This window comes from Lactuca virosa, chromosome 4 (assembly GCF_052849685.1).
Source record: "Lactuca virosa cultivar CGN04683 chromosome 4, Lactuca_virosa_CGN04683_v6, whole genome shotgun sequence".
Classification (NCBI taxonomy): Eukaryota; Viridiplantae; Streptophyta; class Magnoliopsida; order Asterales; family Asteraceae; genus Lactuca; species Lactuca virosa.
In genome coordinates this window covers 239,497,411-239,522,834 of record NC_136429.1, presented here as the reverse complement: position 1 = coordinate 239,522,834, position 25,424 = coordinate 239,497,411, and positions in this window count along the sequence as shown.

Sequence of the window (25,424 nt, the reverse complement as noted above, 5' to 3'; positions counted from 1 at the left end):
TATTAGGGTACTTCGTCTCTATAAAACCCTCTGGCTGACTCATATAAACATCCTCAGCCAACTTCCCATTAAGGAAAGCGGTTTTGACATCCATCTGCCATATTTCATAATCATGAAACGCAGCTATGGCTAGCATAACCCTTATAGATTTGATCTTTGTTACTGGTGAGAAGGTCTCGTCATAGTCAACTCCAGGAGTTTGAGTAAATCCCTTCGCAACCAATCGCGCCTTATATGTTGTACTTTCCCATCCATGTCGGTCTTCTTCATGAAGATCCACTTGCACCCGACCGTCTTACGACCTGGTACATTTTCAACCAAGTTCCAAACTTGATTCTCATACATGGACTGAATCTCGCTGTCCATCGCCTCTTTCCACTTAGCAGACTTAGGGCCTGCCATGGCTTCCTTGTAGTTAGATGGCTTATCCAAATTTACCAGTGTATTATCACTGATAAACGTATCACCTTCCATAGTAATATGAAAACCATAAAACTCCGGTGCCATCCTAACTCGAGAGGAAGGTCGAAGAGGTAATGACTCGTCAATTGGTTCAACAGGAGTCTCATCCTCATGTTTATTGCTAGTGTTAGAGGTTCCTTCATCGCTTAAATCTTGAAGCTCTTCAAGGTCAATTTTCCTCCCACTATCCTCTTGGCATATGATTTCTCTTTCACGAAAGACACCCCTTCGTGCTATGAAGACCACGTTCTCACTAGGTCTACAGAACAAATATCCAAAGGATTTCTGTGGGTAGCTGATGAAAATACAACGCTCATTACAAGGTTCGAGCTTGTCGTGAGTCTCTCGTCTTACGAAAGCCTCTCAACCCCAAACCTTGATATGTGCCAACGAGGGAACCTTCCCTGTCCACATTTCGTGAGGTGTTTTGGAAACCTTCTTAGTTGGGACTAGATTAAGGATATGGGCGGCAGTCTCTAAGGCATACCCCCAAAATGAGATAGGTAACGAAGCTCGACTCATCATGGAACGAACCATGTCCAACAAGGTTCGATTGCACCTCTCAGCCACACCATTAAGATAGTCGTGGAACTCGATACTAAGATACTCACCACCTCGATCGGATTGAAGCATCTTTATCTTCCTGCCCAATTTATTCTCCACTTCTTGCTTAAACTCTTTGAACTTTTCAAAGGTTTCTGACTTGTGCTTGATTAAGTAGACATATCCATATCTACTATAATCATCAGTAAAGGTTGCATAGAAGAGGTTAGCATCCCTTGTGGCGGATCTGAAGGGTCCACACACATCCGTGTGTATGAGATCTAAAAAACCCTCACCTCTTTCACAAGAACCACTAAAGGGTGACGTGGTCATCTTTCCAAGTAAACAAGATTCAAACATGTCATCCGACTTTAAGTCAAATGACTCCAACACTCCATCCTTTTGGAGTTGGGCTATGCGATTCTTGTTGACATGTCCAAGACGATAGTGCCACAAGCATGCTTTATCCAAACCATTGGACGAATCAATATACAATACATTATTTCATAATATGTCTACAACCATCACAGTTTCATATATACCATGACAGGGCAATGCTTCAAAATAAAATTTATCATTATAAAAAGCATTAATAGAACCAATTTCATTATTAAATGAAAATCTAAAACCTTGTTTATACAAACCATGAAAATAAATAATGTTTCTCACCATATCTGACGAGTAGCAACAATTATTCAACTCTAAACCTAACCCATTACTAAGCAATGAAGAATAAACTCCAATCTTGGTGACAGGCGACGCTTTCATATTCCCCATGATCAAGTTCATCTTCCCGTGCTCCACATCCCTACTTCTTTTTAGACCCTGCACATCAGAACAAATGTGAAAACCACATCTTATATCAAGGACCCAAGAATTAGCATGTGATGAGTTGTTAGATTGAATAGTATAAATACCTGCGAAGGTGGGCTTTATCTTCCCATCCTTAATGTCCTGCAAGTATTTGGGGCAGCTTCGTTTCCAGTGCCCTTTTTCATGACAGTAGAAGCACTCTACTTCTTTTGGATTAGAAGAGGGAGCAGCAGAACCACCTTTGGACCCACTAGAAGAGGATCCATCACGAGACTTTCCCTTGTGATTTTTTGAAGGAGCTTTCCTTTTCTTCCCTTTACCATGTCCAATTTCTAGGACTGGGCAGCAGTAGTAGGAGTGGTTACAACAGACTTTCCTTTTAAACTACTTTTAGCAGTTCTCAGAAGGCCTTGAAGCTTGCTTAGAGTGACTTCCTCCTTGTTCATGTGATAAGTCATACGCAACTGATCATAACAAGAAGGTAAAGAGTGTAGGATAATGTCGATAGCCAACTCTTCATCAAAATTGACATTCAACTTCAGCAAGCCGTCCACATATCTTTGCATCTTCTGCAAGTGGGTCGTGATGGACTCTCCATCCTTCATTTTTGTTGTTATCATGGAGGAAATGATTTCATACCTTTCCTGGCGAGCACTTTGATGGTACATTTCCATCAAGTCTTGGTGCATCTCGAAAGGATAGTAGTACTCATAGGACTTTTGGAGCTCAGCTGTCATACTGGCAAGCATGACGCACAACACCTTTGTTGCGTCCTTCTCATGAGCCCTATATTCATCAATTTCTTCAGGAGTAGCAGTCGCTTCATCAACCTCTTTTAGCTCTTTATCGAGGACATATTCCTTATCCTCGTAATGAGTGACCATCTGAATGTTTCGAATCCAGTCATTGAAATTCGACCCATCGAAAATCACCCTCCCACATAAGATCATGAGGGAGAAAGAGCCGAAAGGGTTGGAGCCAACATCGTTTGGGGTAGACATCTGAAATGAAAGAAAAAGTTTAGATTAGATAAGAATCCTTAATATAACACCCAAATGAAATATTAAGGCTAGGACCCAACACAATATTTCACAATTCGGAAGAGGGATGTCGTAATCCAATTGCAAAATATTTGAAGGTAAGTAAAAGACGATTTACCAATTTCCACAATGAAAAACGAAATTGAGGATTAAGTTTTAAATGAATTGAAATTCATAGATTCTTTTGAGATTCATTGAACTTTTCAATGACATGTTTAAATCTCGATTATGCCCTTCAAGTTTGTGACTGGGATACCGAGAATCACAAACAATGTGTGAATAACCATGCAAATGTGTTGGGTACTCTCGATGTCATTTATCACCTAATCAATGTGTCGGTCAACCACACACGCTCCATTGATCTATGATAAACATCAAGCTACAATTTGCCACCCTTTCTAGTCCAACTTAGTGTGTCGGTTAACCACACACGCTCGACTAACAACTTGGCAAGGTGCAAAGTGCAATTTCATGGAATAGCACCAATTTTACATTTTTCCTAAAGTAACTAAGATTGGGAATTTATAAAAACATTTAGTTACTTTTATAATTATCATTATACTTTTTAACGAGTATTAATGTCCTATCCTACCCGTTCGGCTAACGACCCTCCACCAGTCAAGGAAGCGGTGGGTGAGAGTGGACACCCATTCAGTCACCATTTTATAGGCAATTTCCTTATACCCCCTTATAGACCAGCTTCGTGAATGAGGCCTACTAACGGTAAGACTGACTTGTCTTTTATGTATATATATATATATATATATATATATATATATATATATATACTAGTGGGGTACCCGCGCGATGCGGCGATGCTAGATAGTTTTTTCGGTGAGCGGTTTCCGTACGACAATTAATTTTTTGCTCCAGGTAGTTCTATTCAGGCTTCTGGCAAACTGTTTTGTGCAATATAGTTACTTGCGGTGTCTAGTTTCTAGGTAATTGCATAGATATGCAATACGGTTGACGACGAATAATTTTCTTTTGGGTGTAATGTATTGCTCAAGATGTTATTATTCTAATTTACCACTAAGTTATATCTAATAAGGAACTCACGCAATGCGGCGACAACATATATTTTCATTTGAGAGTTAGTTTATAGACAATGATTAGTTTCCTTTAGGTGAGCTTCTAATTGTTTCTTTAGGGTGAACTAAATATTTTAGGCAACCAATTTCGTTTGGGAAACATATCATATTCCAAAAAGTAGTGGATGCGTTACAAATATCAATCCTTAGTGTCAAGTGGTAAATAGTTGTTTTTCGTCCAATTATTTTATTTCGATAATTATTTATAGACATGATTAAAAAAATACATAAAAACATAGAAATTAGAAAACTTCAAACTTTATAGACTTATTAAAAACAATACATTTCTAAAGATAACAAAAAATGTATCATATCTACGTTATTAAAAAATTATTAAAGACGGTCATGTTTACTTTCTCACAATTTCGGTTGGTAACATCGTATAATGTACATTTTCATGTATCTTTCATATTATAAAAATGTTTTAAATTACACATTTTATTTTATATTTTATATTTTATATTTTTGATTGTTTTAGCATAATCTCTTGTAAACATATAAATGAAAACTTTAAATTTCCAAAAGATTTTATTATTACAAAGTTTGCGTCATGTATATTAAATGAAAATGGTATTATACATATATAAATGTATAACTGAAAAATAAAAATTAACAAAGGAGAAAACAAAGATATTAATACTTAAACTTAAAGTATTCCTTTATGTATCTCTTGTAAACATATAAGCCCTTGTTTTGTATTTTTGTTCGGATCAAAGAAAAAAAATTCCAAGTTGATAGACAATTTTTTTCTAATCCATTATTTTGTTTTTATTAAAAATATCTAAAACTAATTTAAAACTAATATCTAAATAGGAAAATAGAAAAATAGAAAGAAAACACATGCTAAAGTTAATAGGAAATACTACATTCTAAGTTATGTGTTTTTATTTAGTTAACTTATTATTTATACATACCATATTATAATATAAATAACATTTTTATACTTTTCTAACGTATATTTATCATCCATACTTAATGTTAATATTTTTGTATATTAAGTTATGAAATATAAATAAAATATTCTTCATTTAAAATAACTTTTTTTAAAACAACAATAAATAAAATTCAAATTCAAATTGTATTTATAATTTATCTGTCACCAATTGTTATTACCCATGGTGTGTTATCATTCACAACGTTTTATTGGAAACTATTTAAATTGAAAGTCATCCGCGATGGGTGACAATGACTGCAATTGCTACTTGTCTATATATAAGCTAATAATTTAAAACAAATAGTAGTTTAGATAAAGTAAATGTGATAAAGTAAATATCACATCTATGACATTTATAATTATGAATTATTTTCATTTTCAACGATTAAAAATATGATCACTTTTATTATATTATATAATTTTTATCTAGTAAATATTATACTAAAATTTCTAAATACTTTAAAGTTTGTATATTTTCATCATTTTTACTACTGATAATTTTTATTATATTATATAACTTTTATCTAGTAAATATTATACTAAAATTTCTAAATACTTTAAAGTTTGCATATTTTCATCATTTTTACTACTTGTTAGTTCCATTTAGTTTATACTTTTTAGCAAGTTTCAATTTATTTTCATTGCAAAATCCGGATATTAAACAATTTTTTAAAGAAGCGCATAATTAACTTCATATAAAAAGCAATCAAATAAATATGTTTCACAAAACTGATTGTATATTTATGATAAACATTCAAAAGTTAGAAATTTAGTATAAAAGACAATAGTCAACCTAGAAATTTTTTACTCTCTTATCGTTGTTTTAATTACTCACATCAAAAACTATTCATAAAAAATATTAAAAATTAAAAAGTTTAAAATTAAATTGACAACTCTAAAATTTTATTTTTCTTTTTTCGTATTTTACAATATAGAAATGTTATTAGAAGTTGCCAAAATAAATTTATTCTATTACATACAACTCTGTCATCGTTATTCAATCCACATCTTTTATACAAGACTTTAATTGAAAAGCAAAATGAAATACAACATTTATCATAAGATCCGTACAATATGACTATTTGAACTCAAATGGTAGACTTGGTATCCTGCAAAAACAAAAACAAAAACAAAAAAAACATACGTTTAAACACATATGAACTTCATATCTACTTATATCACTATTGAATTTCATAGCAACTAATATCAAAGACAACTAAGATCATAAATCAGTAACAAATATCATAAATGAACTTCATATATTCATATGCCACTATTATAGTATCCTACTTTCACTACCAAGAAAAGATGTACAAAGTAAGATAACATAATACAGAATGCAAAGAAATTACATTTGTTATTTCTAAGGTTCAAACAGTTTCAGAGACACTTTATTTATTTATAAATTTGAATTCTATAATGATATAATTTTTAAAAAAAACTTGGCAAATATGTAAAGAGTTTAGAAATATACCATCTACTTTTCTAAGAAGTATTTCCATGACATATAATCACACCCAATCATCACCTCTGAAAAAACAAACCAGAATTTGAAGTTAACTCGCAAGAAAAATAGATCTAACAATACAAAAGTTAAATGAACACTAATACTTATAAGTAAATAAAATCAAGCTTCGTTCTTTTCGAGTATGATATCAGCCATTACAGATCTGTTATCACTGAAATATACAATAGAAGGAAGAATCATTAAATCAACCATTTTTCATTGGAATAACCGAACTTGTTAGAAACACATAAAAAACACAAGAAAAAGACCAATATGAGGATCAACAGGCTAGTTTGTTCCAGGTTTTCGAACCTATTAGAAAAAAAAAACGCAACCATAAGAAGTATGACTTGTTAAAATTTTAAAGCAGCAAGAACCAAAATCAATGGTGGTTCGTTCAAGGTTCTTGGAATGTTACATTCCAGATTTTCGGAACTGTAAATCAAACCAAGTAAAAAAAACCCAACCTCTCTTTTGTTTGATCAGTACACTCTTAGAAGACTTCAAGATTGTTTGTTCCCTAGTATATGAAATCGAAATCCACGCCAAAATCGATTGAAATATATGACAAAGGGAACGACGATTTGATGATTTGACAAAAAGAGTTTGAAGATCGAAGGTGGGTGGTTGTAGTGGCTATCGTGAGGAAAGGTGAGTGAACGGAGGATTCAGAGGCTTCCGAGTTCCGATTTATGTAGGTTATGTGGGATCAAAATCAATGGCTTCCGAGAGGAGGATGAGGAGGTTGGACGTGAGTGTGAATGGCGGATGATAGAGAGGCAAATGTAAATAAGGGCAAACCGGTTTTCATTTTTGCTTCTTATCCGTATGTGAAAAAGAGTAAATATTACACTCTCTATTTTAATTGGTTTAAATCATTTCTCATGGATCGTCAATAGCAACATCATAACCATTCAATTTACATCCATCGGTCCAGCTTTAGTTTCCTTGGGTTTTAAGATAAATGTCTTAAAAATTAGAGGACCCACAAACATATACTCTTTATAAGATGGTATATATATATATATATATATATATATATATATATATATATATATATATATATATATATATGTTGAATCATAAAAGTGACCCTCCTGAACTTGAGCTACCGCAGCTCTCAAGGATCCGCAGTCAAAGCTTCATCAGCAACCTCATCCGAAGTCATCATCAACCGCAACCTTTCTTACTTACTAGTTTACTTAGTTTAATTTTATCTACTTTTATTGTAGTACTCTCTATTGTCCAGTGTGCCTTGCATGGCTACACTTAGAGATTTGATCCAATGTAATTCTTGAGTCTCTATATATAGAGCTCAATCTTTCTAATACAACAACTTCGATGCTATCAATTACATCTCTCACTCCTATCTGATTATGCATCTTAAATCTCTCCCTACTCTCAAAGTTCACTAGAACATAACTAAATATTATTTCTCTTCGGAGCAAGTCATTCGTGACTTAATCACTAAGTTTTATCTCACTTACTAACTTGGTCTGAATGCATTCCATGTTATGAATCAACTTATGTGTATACTTGATATATCACCTGCTATCATTTATATTTCCTTACATTTCCGCAACTAACTCTCTAATTATCTAACTCGTTAACATATTATTATTGTTGAGCTTTTAGATCCTTTGAGATAAACTATTCCGCAACTATACTTGTTCTAACGTTTGTTCAAGTGTGTCTCAAGTTTTTCTCTCAACAATTGGTATCAGAGCCATAATGGTTGCTTTTTGAAAAACAAAACTCTGATTTTCAAAAGGCCTTCTATACCACTGAAGCTCATTTCTCAAAAAAAAAACAAGGAAAAAAAACAAGGAAAAATGGCACAAACATTATCTCTGAATGTTTCCAACAGTGTTGGTGGTTCAAATCGAGCCCCAATATTGGTGGAAAATGAATATCATCACTGGTCTCAGAATGGAAAGATACTTAAGGAGACTTGGTAGAGATGTATGGCGATCTGTAGAAGAAGGACCACATGTCCCTGTTCTTACACCAGTTCAAACTGATGGCGCCATAGCTAGACTAGGAGGAGGATATCCCGTCATGAACCATCCCACCAAAGATGATCTCGATAAAATGGAAAATGATGTTGTTGCTTTTTATGAAATATCTTGTGGAGTTGCTCCTGACAACTTCGACATTATCATAAACTGAAAATCAGCAAAAGAGATCTGGGAAGTTCTCAAGAATTTGTACGAAGGCTCAGAACAAGCTCAAGATAAGAAGCTCACAACTGCACTCAATGAGTTCAACAATTTCAAAGCTCATACTGGCGAAAGTTTAGAAGACTCCTTTAAAAGGTTCAACCTGATAGTCACCAAGTTATCGAATGTCGGCACCATCCGCAATAACCATGAAACAAACCTTCAATTTCTTAACGGTTTGGGAAGACATTGGACTACTGCTAAGATGATAGTTCAAGGGGATAGAAAGATTCATTCTTTGTCTCTCTACAAGCTCTACGGGGAACTGTAAGCACAAGAATCCACCATACTCAAAGAATGTGCTGACTTCGGAGGACCACTCGCTCTTATAGCTCAAGCTCCACATAATCAATCCTACTCTCCCTCGTATGACACTACACCGCAGTCATACGAAGCTGACTCAGAGTATGATGATGAAGAAGAATTTCAGAAGGCTATTGCTCTTGTTAGTCAACAGTTCAACCGGCTACCACCTTCTTTTCGTAAGAATCAGCAGTTCAACAAACCTCCATTCAACCGTAACTTCAATCCGCAGAATAACCATTCTCGATATCCCAAACGTTCTCATCCACCACCGCAATCTCAAAATACTCAACCAAAGGAGGAACTGCAGTCCATTAAAACCACTGACTCTGGTTCTCCCTCAGAAGACAAAAGTGACGTTGTGATTTGTGACAAGTGCAACAAAGAGAATCATTTTGCAAAAGATTGCAAGGCAAATGTAGTGAAAGACAGAGAATTCTATCTAAGAATGGCTCAAGAATTGGAAGAAAAGGAAAAGGTTAGGGCATACGTAGCCCATGTCAAAAGAGACCATCAAGTTTGGTCATCCGGAGTTAAAGAAGAAGCCATCAGCAATGTCAAAGGAAAAGGCAAAATCTGTATGCTGGCAACTGCGGATGATGATGGGTCTACAAAGCTGGAAAAGAACTACTGCTACATGGCAAAGAATGGAACTCTAAGCATCGTCGAACAGGTAAAACTCATGATTCAAACTCTAAACTATAGCATGCATGACTGTCAACCCTTCATAGACAATCTTAATGACACATGTGATGCCGTCCATACAGACTATAACAAAGCTTTAGATGAGAAGAACATAGCGTCCCAAGAGATGTTTCATGTAAGAGGACGACTGGACAACAAAAGACTCAAAATGGATATGTTAGAAAAGGACTTAGAGTTAGAGCAAGATGCAAGAATGTTAAGTGAAACACAACTAGAGATAGCTTTGAACCAAAGAGATTTAGCTCAGAGTGAGATTGTACGCTTAAATATTTTAATAGAAAAATTGTTCAATGAAAGTGAAGCTATTGAAAATTTGGTGAATAATGGAACTGTGGACAATACATACAATTGGGGTTGGTCCAATGGATATCCTACCGCAAAGGATTCCTCACCCTGGTTTAACAAAGATCGATTGTATGTCCCACCGGACCGAGAATTTCATTTCCCAGTCAATGACAAGACCTTTCCCGAAGATATCAGAACACACTTCGGTAGACTTCATAATCTAAGTAATAACTGTGTCATTGAGGAAATTGTGCCTGAGGTTTCGGGTCACACAAGTGATCAAACTCATATCTGTGGCACAATCTATCCAAATTCTCGAACCTCATCAGCTGTTGATGAAGAAATTATCATAGAGAGTCCCGAAGTCTCACAGGAATTCCCATCTCTGGCCTCAGACCGCAGTGTCTCTCACTGTAGTCATGAGCTGCAGAAGTCCCACAAAAGTCCCACTGAAGTCCCAACTCAGACTTACTCTGAGGTAGTCAAATCATCCTTACCGCAGTCCTCAATAAAATTCTATGTGACACTTCAGCCAATTCATCATGAATTACCCATAGAGAACTTTGAAGTTGGTCAATGCTCTCAAAACCCTGAATCTTCAAGTTCGGATGAATCAAGCCCTCGTTTTCAAAAATTTTCAAAGGCTTCCAGGAAACCGCATCTGAACACTAATGACTGCGGTTCTCCAAAAACCTTAGCGAAAAGGGCTTTCAAAGAGGAAATTCGATCCCGAGGCACAAATCGACAAACCTTTTCTAGAAAGAAAAGACATATCAGATTTTCAAAATCTAAGAGTCCAGAAAAGTTTGTTTTCTCACACTATTTTTCAAAAAACTCTTCCATCAAGAAAACATGCAAAAAGGAATGTACAGTTTCAACAGTCATTCCAAACTCATCTGACACAACCCAAAAGAAAGAAAGGTCTTTTCGTAGCAATGGTTTTTAAATCTATTCCTCAGATGATCCAAAATGGAAGGGTATCTTACCCACTCCAACACTTTTAAAATCACATCAAAATTTTAACAAGTGGAAGGGAATTTTACCAAATCCAATAAAAAGGTTCAAAGGATCTACACGTGCTAAATCTTTTTCGAAACAAACTTTTTCAAATTCCAATAGCACTAATGTTAGATATTACCAACCTCGGATCGGTCACAAGCTTACCTCATCATTTAGACCACTGACCAAACAAGGTGTCAGAGCAAAAGACAAATTTTGAGCATGTCAATGTCAATGTAGTCGTCAAAATGGTTCATCTCATGTCAAATCTAATCCGTTTAAGAAACTCGTAACTTTTCAAAAAAACACAACACTCCAAAAACTCACAAACACCCAGGACTAGGATTAAAAGCTGACACAAAACCAGTCCCTACAACCTCGGTTCATGCATCAATCAGAAACTCATCCGTTGTCCCAGGCTCCAAACTAGTTTGGATGCCTAAACTAAACGTGTAATTCTTAGGCTTTGTGCAAGGAGGAACAAGAAGAAGAATGGTTAATCGATAGTGCCTGCTCCTTGCACATGACCGGAAGGTTAGAATACCTTCGGGATTTCAGGCCAATTTGCAATGGTGGAAATGTCACATTCGGCAACAATGCGAATGGGATAATCCGAGGTTATGGTTTTCTTACTACGGGAAACTTCTCTATTCAAAAGGTTGCTTATGTAGAAAGCCTTAAACACAATCTCATCAGTGTTGGTCAACTATGTAAGGCAGGCCATCGTGTTGAATTTGATGACCAATTTTGCTATGTAATGACAAGCGATAGGAGCACGTGTCTGATCAAGTCCCGATCCGAAGACACTATGTATCCTCTGGACGTGTCTCTGATCATAGGCAAACCGCAGTTATGCTTCCTATCCAAAGCAGTATCCGAAGTCAGCTGGCTATGGCACGGTAAGCTAGCTCATCTCAACTTCAGATACATCAACAATTTGGTCACCGGAGAATTAGTCAGAGGTCTTCCAATCCTCAAGTTCAGCAATGATACTCTCTGTCCTGCATGTGAATGTGGAAAGCAATCCAAAGCAACTCACCCCATGGTGATTGACTCCTCAATTTCTGAACCATTGGAACTCTTGCACATTGATCTCTGCGGTCCATCTACCGTAGCCAGTCTTCATCACAAGAAATACATACTGGTTATAGTTGATGACTTCACACGGTTCACCTGGGTTTCTTTCTTAAGACTCAAATCAGAAACTCTGCAGATACTGATCAATTTCATCAAGGAAATTGAACTTCATATCAAGTTACCAGTACGACGAATCCGAAGTGATAATGGAACCGAGTTTACTAACCATCTCCTAAATAGTTTCTTGGTTTCCAAGGGCATCACTCACAACTTCTCAGCTCCTTACACACCGCAACAAAATGGGGTAGTAGAGCGAAGGAACCGCACTCTAGTAGAAGCTGCCAGATCTATGCTCAACTTCGCCCACCTTCCTCTCTACTTCTGGGCTGAAGCAGTGGCCACAGCTTGCTTTGTACAGAACCGAAGCATTGTGTGCAAACGTCTCAGCAAAACACCATATGAGGGCCTTAATAATCGCAAGCCAAATGTCAGATTGTTCCATATATTTGGGTGTAGATGTTTCGTAATCAACAACAGAGACCACCTTAACAAATTCGCACTGAATTCTGATGAAGGCATCTTCCTTGGCTACTCCACTAACAAAGTTGCTTATAGGGTTCTCATTAGACGCACAAGGCTGATAATTGAAAGCTTCAATGTGAAATTTGATGACTATCACATCCGCAACACCGCTCCATCAACCGAAACCACAACAATCCTAGAAAGTGATATTCCTGCCTCTTCGGGTCCACTAAACCTAGTTGAAATAAACTATGATGATCTCTTCGACCCTGTAGAAACAGCCAAGTTATCCGAAGTTCTTCTGTCCTTGGAAGCTCAGCAGCAGCATGCTGATGTATCTAGTCCTACACCGTCCGATGAGGTATCACTAAATACTTCCACCTCGCCGGTTGAGGGGGAAAACTCAACTCCGGACCATACAACAACCATCGAGGTTCCAGTACTAGAAGATGCAACTCCAATCCCTATCCGCAGAGATTTTCAACCATCAAACGTTTCTTCGGACTCGGATGATGAAAACATAGAGAACATTGACACAATAACAGACTTGAGGATTATCACACTCCCATCCGCATTCCAGGAGGAACCTTCTCAGGTTCAAGGGGAACTCCTGTCTGCACTCCAGGGGGAACCTTCACCATCTGCCCAAGAAAACTCTGATCCCACCTTCCCAGTTCAAGACAATTCAGCAGGATGTTCTCAAGTCCAGGGGGAACTGCCATCTCCAACCGCAGAGTCTTCCGATATTGAAGATATTCCCTCTACCGCAGCTGCTGATTATCTGCAACCCCGTCTACATGTATGGACGAAGGACCACCCACCAGGTCAAATCATCGGCAACCCATCCGCAGGTATCCAGACTCGATCTTCCAAGGATTTATTTGATCACTGTCACTACGTAGCGTTTATGTCCTCGATCGAGCCTCGAACGATCAAAGAAGCATTACTAGAACCAGACTGGATATCCGCAATGCAAGAAGAGCTAGAAGAATTCAAAAGAAACAAAGTATGGCAGCTCGTTCCGAAGCCGCAAGGTCACACCATTGTTGGTACGAGATGGGTGTACAAGAATAAGTTGGATGAATCCGGTGCGGTCGTCAGAAACAAGGCAAGGCTAGATGCCAAGGGATATAGTCAACTTGAAGGTATTGACTATGATGAAACGTATGCTCCGGTAGAACGAATGGAAGCCATCCGAATCTTCTTCGCATACGCAGCTCACAAGAACATCAAGGTTCATCAAATGGATGTGAAAAGTGCTTTTCTCAATGGTGAATTAAAAGAGGAAGTTTATCTTCAGCAACCTCCGGGCTTTGAAAGTCTTGAATTCCCAGACCATTGCTACAAGCTTGAAAAAGCAGTCTACGGTCTAAAACAAGCCCCAAGAGCGTGGTACGAGAGTCTCTCTGAATTTCTTGTCTCGTCCGGATACAAAAGAGGAGTGATTGATCCCACTTTATTTAGAAAAGCAAATGGTGACCACCTTATGCTTGTACAAATATATATGGATGATATCATCTTCGGATCAACTGATCAAAAAATGGTGAATGAATTCGCTAAGCTCATGACCAACAAGTTCCAAATGAGCATGAATAGAGAGATTAACTTCTTTCTAGGACTTCAAGTGAAACAAGTCCTCAAGGGATATTCATTCATCAGGAGAAATACACCACTGAACTGTTAAAGAAATATTCAATGGACAACTGTTCTTCGGCTAAGCTCCCCATGGCCTTCGGATATAAGATATCTGCTGATCCCTCAGGCGAATAAGTGGATCATAAGACTTATAGAGGTATTATTGGCTCATTGATGTACCTCACCGCAAGCCGACCAGGCATCGTCTTTGCAACAGGTGTATGCGTAAGGTACCAGGCTGACCCAAAAATGTCACACATGACCGCAGCCAAGCAGATTCTAAGATACTTAAAGGGTAGCAAGACTCTTGGCTTATGGTACCCCGCAGGGAATGACTTCAGCCTACAAGCATTCACTGATGCGGATCATGCCGGATGCAGATTAGATCAAAAAAGCACCTCCGGTGGATGTCAATTTCTGGGTGGAAGACTCGTCAGCTGGTCATCAAGAAAACAAAATTGTGTATCACTGTCTACCGCAGAAGCTGAATATGTGGCCGCAGCCAGCTGTTGTTCACAACTTATGGACTACGAATACAGAATGCTGCGGATACCAATTTATTGTGACTCTGAAAGTGCTATAGCGATTTCTCACAATCCAATTCAGCACTCCAAGACAAAGCATATTGAGCTACGGTATCACTTCATCAAAGACCACATCCTGAAAGGTAACATTGAACTAATTTTTGTCCATACTCATGAAGAGATTGCTGATGTATTCACAAAGGCACTCGACTATACAAAACTCAACAGTTTCTTACAAATGTTAGGAATGATGAATTCGGACCCACAATTCTTTTTGAATTGATAGGTACCACAGACCATCCTTGGTCTTTGTGGCGGTCCTAATTGATGTTACTTATGATAGATAGTTTTGGTATATCATGTGTACCACAGTATATGTACCGCAACCATATATCATATTTATCTTTCAATGGTCCTTATTGTTTGTTGTTACTAATTTTTGTTCAAGTGTTCTCCTCAGTTCTTCTACTGCAATCATTCAATCGTCCATCCGCAATGACAAATGATCCATCCGCAATGAAGTCTCAATCCGCAATCACATTGATTGATTTCTCAACTGTTTCATTAATTCTTGAATCATGGTGTGCTATTTAATGATCATTCATTAAATAAGAAAAACTTTAAAAAAAACATTCCTTGTGTAACTGTCCCATTCCCTTTTTTAATAAACCTTGTGTCAGACCTATTTTAGGTATGATGACAAAAAGAACGTTTTTCCATAAACAAATCCCTTTTTAAACTGTCTCTTCCTATTACCCCAAAACGTCCAATCTGTTACATCTTCCCTTTTTGCACAACGAATTAAACCCACCCTCACCACACGTTCTTCAGACGTGATGTCTTAGACTGACACTTCATTAAATGCTAACCCCTTTTGGTAAATCTCAAAAAATAATTTAAACCTTTTCTTAATCTGTGGCTGAGATTTCCTCTCTTAATCAAAGAAAGCACCCAAACGTTTTTTACCTTATCTAATTTCACTTAGGGTAAAATCAATTACCGTTTCAAATCCGCCATTATAAAACCCCCTTCTTATTCCCCAAGAAAGGTTTACGCTTTCTGAACATCGAACTTCTTCTCCTTCATCTTCTTGCACTCTATTTTCCTACAAGTTTCTTCAACTCTCAAAAAAATGGTGAAATCCGGCATCTCGAAGAAACAGTCCAAGGCATCTGCCTCAGCAAACCTTACTGGTTTAGACTCTGCATCAAGGAACCAAATGCCAACGATTGCCTCAAGCAATTTTAGGGCTGTGTTCGAAGAGCATTCCTCTTATAATTATCCGATCAAGTTGATGATCAAGTTCCTGTCCAATCACCCCCTGTTTGGCCCCTTCGATTCATTCACCAATGTGGTTCCTCTTTCAACCCTCTTCAAATGTGCCTTCTCTGCATATCGACCCCTCGAAAATGTTCAAGATGTGCATCTGAATCTGGTGAACGATTCTTTGGTCATTCTGACCAAGGAAAAATTCCTCAATGCCATCAATCTGTTAGTTCACCCTTCAACCAAGGTTTTTACTCCAAGCATGGCGGACATTCTTTCTGCACTCTACCAGATGGGTTATCAGAAAAAGATCAAAGGCATAGGCGAATTCAAGAAAAATCAGTTGCATGTGGTGTGTCAGTTCGTTTGCCACTTTGTGATCCGCAGTCTGTCAGGCAGGACCCGAGGCACGGATAATATGGGTCTCAAGCTATTGGAGTTGGTGTGGAGTATTTTCACTGGCCACGATGTCAACTACGGTCAGATCTTGTGGGATGACTTCTTGCAGTACATTCCCAAAGAAAGTCCAAGAGAAGACCCTACCGAACTCACATTTGCTAGGTTCTGGTCTCTATGCATCTCAGATCTTCATGCAGATGCAGGACTTAGCATGGGCAACGGCACCAATCTCTTCATCACTAAAGATCTTAAAAGGTACAATCCCTCTACTGATCAATCTATTTTTGGACCCATCAGACGGCTATCAGTCCACATTCTATCTACCCTTGGTCTTAAAACCACTGATGTCACAGACCATATAGAGGCTACGGAAGGTATTGACCCATACCTTCCTACCCCGCCTCTACAAGCCACATCCGCACTCACCATCCCTGGTAGTACCGCAGTCCCATCCTCCACCACTCTATCCAACTTGTCTTTATCAAAAATACGCAAGAAGCTAGCCTCAGCCCATCAAGGCCCCCGCAACATCACCAAGAAACATGGAACCCCAAAGTAGAAAGATGCTCCCAAACAAGCTGAACCTTCAAAGAAACGAAAACTCAAACAAACTGTGCCCTCAGATGACGAATCAACCGAAAATCGATCTCACTCTCCCTCTATGAGTGATTCTGATGAGTATGCACAACCCATCTCTATCCTCAAGAAAAGAAAAACCAATCCTACAGACCAAATACGTGACTGGACTGATGCCACAGCCTCTCAAAAGGCTCTGGTAGTCCTTGGGGTGGCCGCAGACCCATTCAATACCACCATCGAATTCCACTCAGACACAGAAAGTGTGTCTGTTTCAACTCAACGTGGAGACTCACCCCCAGTTCACTCCCAAGGGGATGGAACTGGTTCTCGCCCTAAGGTCTCCAGGGCTTCCCGTCTACACTTCTTTTCCCCTGAGGAGTTGAACTCCATTCTTTTGTCTATAACCCAAACACTGCAAACACCTTCCCAACCGCAGGGCAATTCTTCCGCCTTTGCCAGAACTGAGCCGAGGCCAGACTTGACCACTGGTCAAGGAGACCGAGGAAGCTCAGGAAATCCTACTCTACTTACATCTTTTACAGGTGGTTTAGGCACGGTGAGCACCAATCTGCAAGGATCCGTGGACCCGAGGGACACCTCGGTGCGATTCCAAGGATTTGACGGTGATGAATCGAATGATTCATGGTTACATTACACTCCAGTCTCTGAATCCGACATCAAGAAATATGCCGCTTTCCGTAGGGCATTTCAGGCAAGGAAGGATCAGCAAATCAAACAACTCCAACAAAAACAACGGGAGATTCAATCCGTAGCCAAGTATTGGGCGGACGCAATCAACAACGCCAATACCGTAGCCACCATTCTGAAAGTACAATAGTGGATGTACGAAATGGCTGAGATGATCCGCAAGGCTCAGTCCACTCATGGTGGTGAAGGTACATCTAAACTCCCTCCAACTCCAACTCCAACTGTTAGAGATTCTCAAGACGAGGGAACCGCAATCGAAGTTAGCTCAGCTCCTACCTTCGGATTCAATGATTTTGATCTCAATGAGGTAAATCAGCCTAACCCTTCTGATGATGATTTGATGATGTTTGATGAGGAAGAATAATCAAGTGGCTCTCAACACTCAACCTCCAAGCCGAAAGAGAAAAAGAAGATGGTTGTGTCCAGAAAAGAATTTCTGAGTCTACAAGCCAAAGTAGATCAGATTCTTGTTGCGGTTAAGCCCACTCAACCGCAACCTGAAGACATTACAGGACCGCAATCCTTAATTGAAAGAATCGAAATAATGGAAACCCGTGAACGACTGGCTGCTGAGCGAATTTCCCTAAAAGTTGAAATGGGAATCCGATCCCTGGATACAAGTCGCCAGGCTGATCATAAGCAATTCATGGCTGTTGCGGAGCGCCTCTTCTCTGAGGTATCCGCAATCAAGGCAGATTTACAAACAGCCATTGCGGACCAGTCAACTCACTCACAAAAGCTGATAGTTGAGACTCACACTGCCTATGAGTCCACCATCTCAGTCCTTCAATCTACCATCAACAGACTTCAACGATCTTTGTCGTCAAACTTTCATGGCCCCGAGATTCTTCAACTTACAAAGGAGATTCATCGACTACTCTTCAACTCCACCATCCCAGACAATCAGCAACTGGCTGATGCTCTTAAAGCTAAATTCCAGGAGGTGTGTGCCAAATTCGATGGTCTTAAACAATGGCTTGAGGATGCTCCAGTTTTTCAATCCTCAAGAGGGGGAAGTGATGAAGACCATCACTCAAACAGCGTTTCTCATCATAGGAGCCCCACCATTATAACTGAAAAAATCCCCTCACCGCATCCATCTCCGCATCAGACACCACTGCATCAGTCTCCACCGCAACAGAAAATCACTCAAGAAACTTCTCCTGAGCGACCGGAGACCCCTCCCCACTTCAAGAATCTAGCATCCAACATGTCATCCGAACACTCCGACGACTCTCCCACAACGAAACAAAAGAAAGCAGATTGGAAAGCAGCCAAATTTGCTGAACTCATCTAGAAAAAAAACAGATTCGACATCACCATGGATGAATCCTTAGTCAATTCCTGGATCAATCCCCACCGAAGACTGTTGGATGATAACTACAAACCCTACCTTACTTACGCTGAACCCCCCTCTGACGGTTACCGGGATGTTCCAATCTCCCCAAATGCTAAACACTTCACTGTATTTGAGCAGTTTGACCGTAGCCTACCTGATCACAAGAGACTGCCGATGGAATTGGAAAGACTCAATTGATTCTATGCCAAACATGCTTCTTCCATAGAGAAAATATGGTCTAATGATAGACCATCTGCAGTCAAGAACTTTAAGCCCCGGAAATTTATGAAAGCTGACTTCATTCAGTATACTCTGACAAGAAGGAATCGGGACTATGTCCGCACCCAAGCTGACTTCCCATGTATGAATCCAGAAGAAATCTTCTTGATAGCAAAGGTGTTCCAAAACAAAAGCGAGAAGTATCCAAAGATGAAGATAACACTTCAAAGGGCAAGCACATTTTTGAGGGAAACCGTCTGTGACTTTGCAAAGATTGATGCAGACATCTACCCTATAATTGCCAAAAAGTTCGATCTACCACCACTTGATCCTGAACCGATGCCTACCGAAGGTTATCAAGAAAGATCCCTAGTGCAAAAAACTTTCCAGAACTTGGAGTCATTTTCAAAAGAAAGGTCGATAAAATCAAATACTTCATTCCCATGACTGCCATGAATCGTCTCACAAGGAAGAAACTTGAAATTTGTCGAACCGCACTTGAAAGATCAAAACACAGGACTGTCGAAGTCAAGTTTGAAATTTTAAGAAGGATCACATGGTTGGAAAATATCAGAAAGTTTTGGTGGATTATAATCAAGTTCCTAAAACTTGATAATTGAAGAGAAGTTAAAGAGGTCACTTAGGGGGAAATTGTTGAATCATAAAAGTGACCCTCTTGAACTTGAGCTACCGCATCTCTCAAGGATCCGCAGTCAAAGCTTCATCAGCAACCTCATCCGAAGTCATCAACAACCGCAACCTTTCTTACTTACTAGTTTACTTAGTTTAATTTAATCTACTTTTATTGTAGTACTCTCTATTGTCCAGTATGCCTTGCATGGCTACTCTTAGAGATTTGATCCAATGTAATTCCTGAGTCTATATATATAGAGCTCAATCTTTCTAATACAACAACTTCGATGCTATCAATTACATCTCTCACTCCTATCTGATTATGCATCTTAAATCTCTCCCTACTCTCAAAGTTCACTAGAACATAACCGAATATTATTTCTCTTCGGAGCAAGTCATTCGTGACTTAATCACTAAGTTTGATCTCACTTACTAACTTGGTTTGAATGCATTCCGTGTTATGAATCAACTTATGTGTATACTTGATATATCACCTGCTGTCATTTATATTTCCTTACATTTCCGCAACTAACTCTCTAATTATCTAACTCGTTAACATATTATTATTGTTGAGCTTTTAGATCCTTTGAGATAAACTATTCCGCAACTATACTTGTTCTAACGTTTGTTCAAGTGTGTCTCAAGTTTTTCTCTCAACAATATATATATATATATATATATATATATATATATATATATATATATATATATATATATATATATATATATATATATATATATATATAAGTATTAATCCTTTAATATTATAATAGTATAAGGGTTGAATTTTAAACTTTTAAAAATCTAGGGTTTAGAATTTAATGTTTCATAAATGAGCCTTTTGAAATTCCAAAACTTGAGGGCAAGTTTTGAAACTCTTCAAAACCTCTTGAATTTTAGAATTTAATGTTTTATAAATGAGACTTTTCAAATTACATAACTTGAGTGCAAGTTTTTAAACTCTTCAAAATCATTTAGATCAAATTTCAAAATAATAAAATAATCATATAACTTTATCTCTTACTAAATTGACCTAATTCATCTCCCATAGCAAGACAATTCAAATCAAATAATACAAATAATCAACTTATTATCTTAAAATTTGATAATTTTATTTTAATTGGATGAGGATAATAATCACCATATCAGAAAAAACGAATTTTATGATACAAAACAGTTTGTGGTAATGATCCTAATCCAATTCTGGCCAAAAAAAAACTCGAAAAACTGCAAACAGGGGATCCTACTCGTCGAGTTCATGGCATGGACTCGACGAGTTCATCACATATGATCCAACTCGTCGAGTTCCCTTATAGGACTCGACGAGTCCAGCAGTCAGTGGCCAAAAATGACATTTTTTTAGCTTTGAAATCAAACAATGCATCAATATAACAGAAAACACCCTAGGCTCTGATACCACTAATGGGTTTTGAGCACTATAACATTCCTATGGTGCACATACAACCCTAGATTCTTTGGATCTAAGTTTTCTCAAGTTATACACGCAATTTCATTTTTCCAAAGCATGAAGCCTAACTAGCATACAACTTAGATAATTGAAACATAAAAACAAGTAAGATGATTACCTCTTTGTTGTAACTTGTAGAACTTGGCCTTACAAGAGCTTAGCACCTCAAATGTGATGCCTCAAATAAGTCACAAACACCAAGAACAATGGAGGACAATGAGAGAGAGCTTGGAGGCACCTAAATCGGCAAGCTTCTTCTTAGAAAACACTTGTATCCGATTTTAGGGCTTAGGGGTTACATTTATACTTTAGAGTTCCAAGGGTCACTTGTAAACCTTAATTCATTCACTTAGGCTTTTAATCCAATAACTCATTTGGACTAACACTTCATGAACTCTCACATAAGCTTAGTCCATTACTGATCAATCATGGATCATTAGCCCAAACTATATGTATCATTGATTTACATAATCAGTCCCCGTTAATTTAATTAGTCTCTTTTGATCACTAAATTAATTCCAAATTAATTATTGATCAATACCAATTAAATAATATGATTTCTCAATTAATATATTATACTTATAATATATTAATAAATCACAAATAACCTCTTTCTCAAATATCCATCCTATCAAAATGCTCCGGTGAAGGCAACCCAAATAGACCATGCTACTATCGAGTCAAGTACATACCAATTATAGTTATGGGCTTAGACATCTAATCCAACATTTAGTTGGATTGATATTCGAAGTCGGGGACTATTCAGCTATTTCAAGTTTTCGAGGTGAGTTACCTTCCGGGTATAAGTAGGTCGAAGGCACCATTGTCGGCGCACTAGTAGTTGTTTATAGTAGAGATGATTGTCTTTGTGATAATTTCCTGGTATGCCACTATCTGTTGAGATTTATCTCCTTGTATGCTATGTTATTACATGAGTGGTAGGGTGGATGAAGTAGAGCCCGTAACCGGTCAAAAGAGACCGAAGGGGTAGGCCAGCACCCATATATGCTAGGTAGTATGTGATTATGTGATTATATGCTAGGATATTATGTGGTAGTGATAGGGGTGAAATAGACCCCGTCACCGGTTGAAAGAAACCGAAGGGGTAGGCCAGTACCCATATATGCGAGGCAGTTACCGGTTGAAAATGACCGAAGGGGTACACCAACACCCTGATATGCTAGGCGTTTACCGGTTGAAAGAGACCAAAGGGGTAGGCCATCACCCTGATATGTTTGGCAGTTACCGGTTGAAAGAGACCGAAGGGATAGGCCAGCACCCTGATATGCTAGGCGGTTACCGGTTGAAAGAGATCGAACGGGTAGGCCAGCACCCTGATATGCTAGGCGGTTACCAGTTGAAAGAGACCGAAGGGGTAGGCCAACACCCTGATATGCTAGGCAGTACCGGTTGAAAGAGACCGAAGGGGTAGGCCAGCACCCGGATATGCTTAGTAATATGTTTATTGTATATCTATGTGGTATGATGGGGGAAATCACTAAGCTTCGTGCTTACGGTTTTCAGTTTTGGTTTCAGGTACTTCTACTTCAAAAGGAAGGAGTCGGCATGATCGCAGCGCATCACAGTATGATTTTCCGCATATGAGATCTTTGGGAGTTGTACTCTGATGTTGTTTTCTTATTGCATGTTTTGGATATTGGTGTTGAGTATGATATGGGATGACATTATTGATGTTTTCGGACTACTGGTTTTTTTATAATTACTTAATTAAAAATGAAATTTTTGGTCATGAATTTTGGATGTTACAAGTGTTGGATAAGGTGTCTAAGTCCATAACTATTTTTGGTATGTACTTGACCCGACCCGGCATGGTCCATTTGGGTTGCATGGCATCATGCATTTGGATAGACTAAATGAGAGAAATAACACTTGTGGTTTATTAATATATTATAAGTTCTAATATATTAATAGTATTATTTAATTAGTATTGATCAAGAATTAATCTAGGATTAATTAAGTGATCAAAAGATGACTAATCAAATATATGGGTTGATCATGTAAATCATCCATATCTTATATAGTGGGCTAAGAGGCTCCATGCATTATCAAGTTGGGTTCCACCCATAGGATGCTCCATGGATGCTCCATGGATGCTCCATGGGAGTTACAAACCCATGGGTCATGGAAATGAAGAGTCATGACAATTTAGGGTTTACATGGTGTAACCCTAGATGTGTCAACACTATATAAGAAACCCATTCTCCACCAAAATAGGTGACACTAAGAAACAAGAGGGCTAGAGCCGATTTTGCAAGTGTAAGATTCTCTCAAAGTTTACTCCTTTGCATTTGGTGTTGTGTGAAGCATTTGAGGCATCACACTTGGGGTGCTAGGCTCACAAGCTTTCAAGGATCATAATCAACAACAAGGTAAGTTATTCTATCTTTCATTCAAGTTAAAAATGTTCCCCATGTATGCTAGATAGGAATATAACCTTGGAATTCAACTTTGCATGATTATTAGACAAACATAGATCCAAGGTTATTAGGGTTGCATGTACACTTAGGAAGTGTTAGAATGCTCAAAACCCATCAGTGGTATCAGAGCATGGTTCGTTTGTTGTTTTTTTTTTTGTGTGCAAACAGCTTGAAAAAAAAATCGTTTTTCAGTTTTCTGCTCGTATGAAAGTTTGCACATTTGTTGCTGGAAATGGACTAGAAACATTACCCTAAACTGTTTTGATGTTTTAAAGCTTGTTTTAGATGGTGTAATGTTTATGCTAATCCATTTACAATGGCAATTATTAAAATTACAAGTTTTTTTAAGTGTAATTTTTGATTCTTGAAAGTGTTCATATTCATGTTCTTGAACTTATGAAGATTAGATGATCATAGGAATTGTTTGTAACCTTCATGGTAGTTTAATTCATGATCATAATGTGTTTTAATGAAGTCTATAACTTGTCCTCAAGTTATGGAAAACCAAAAGTCTCACTTTTATTAAAGCCATTAAAAGAACACAAGAGTTATAAAAATGAAGAATCTTCAGTTTTATTACTCAATTAATTCATAAGTTATAAGAAATGAAAAGTTTTGGAAGTTTACAAAACCTGCCCTCAAGTTTTGGAACATGTAAAGTCTTGATTAAAACTTTAGTTCCAACCCTTAGAATTTTAAAAGTTAAAATTCAACCCTTATACTTTATAATATTATAAGTTACTAATATATATATATGTATAACGTCAAGTCGTCTTACCGCTAGTATGCCTCATTCACGAAGCCGGTCTATAAGGGGGGTATAAGGTTGTTGCCTATAAAATGGCAACTTAATGGGTGTCCACTCTCACCCACCGCTTCCTTGATCGGTGGAGGGTCGTTAGCCGAACGGGTAAGACAAAGACTTATAAATTCTCATTAAAAGTATGATGAATATTATAAAGTAACTAAATGCTTTTATTAAATTCCCAATCTTAGTTACTTTAGGAAAATGTGAATAAGGTGCTAATCCATGAAATTACACTTTACACTTTGTTTAAGTCGTTGGTGGAGCATGTGTGGTTAACCAGCACACTAACTTGGACTTAACAAGGTAGGTAAAGGGTGACTTAAAGTTTATTATAGGTCGGTGGAGCTCGTGTGGTTAACCGGCACATCGATTGAGTAATAAACATTGAGTGTACCAAGTGATTTGCATGGTTACTTCACACCTCGTTTTGTGATCCTCGGTATCCCAGTCATAAAACTTGGAGGGCACACTCGAGATTGAAACATGCCTTTGAAAAGTTCATTGAATCTCAAAAGAATCTAGGAATTTCTAAGAACCAATTAAAAACCTAATATTTATATTTCGTTTTTCATGGTGGAAATTGGTGAATCGTCATTCACCTACCTTTCAAATATGTTATAGCTTGGATTACGGCATACCTCTTCTAAGTTATAATATATTGTGATTGGATCCTAGCCTTAATATTACATTTGGGTGTTTTATTAAGGACTCTCTTAATATCTAAACTAATCTTGTCCTCTTCTTTCAGATGTCTTCAAACAATGCTGCTTCTGGCTCTAATCCTAATGGCTCCTTTACCCTTATGAACTTGTGTGGGAAAGTCACTTTTGATGGATCCAACTTCAATGAATGAATCAGAAACATCAGGATGATTACCCGCTACGAGGACAAAGAATATGTCCTTGACA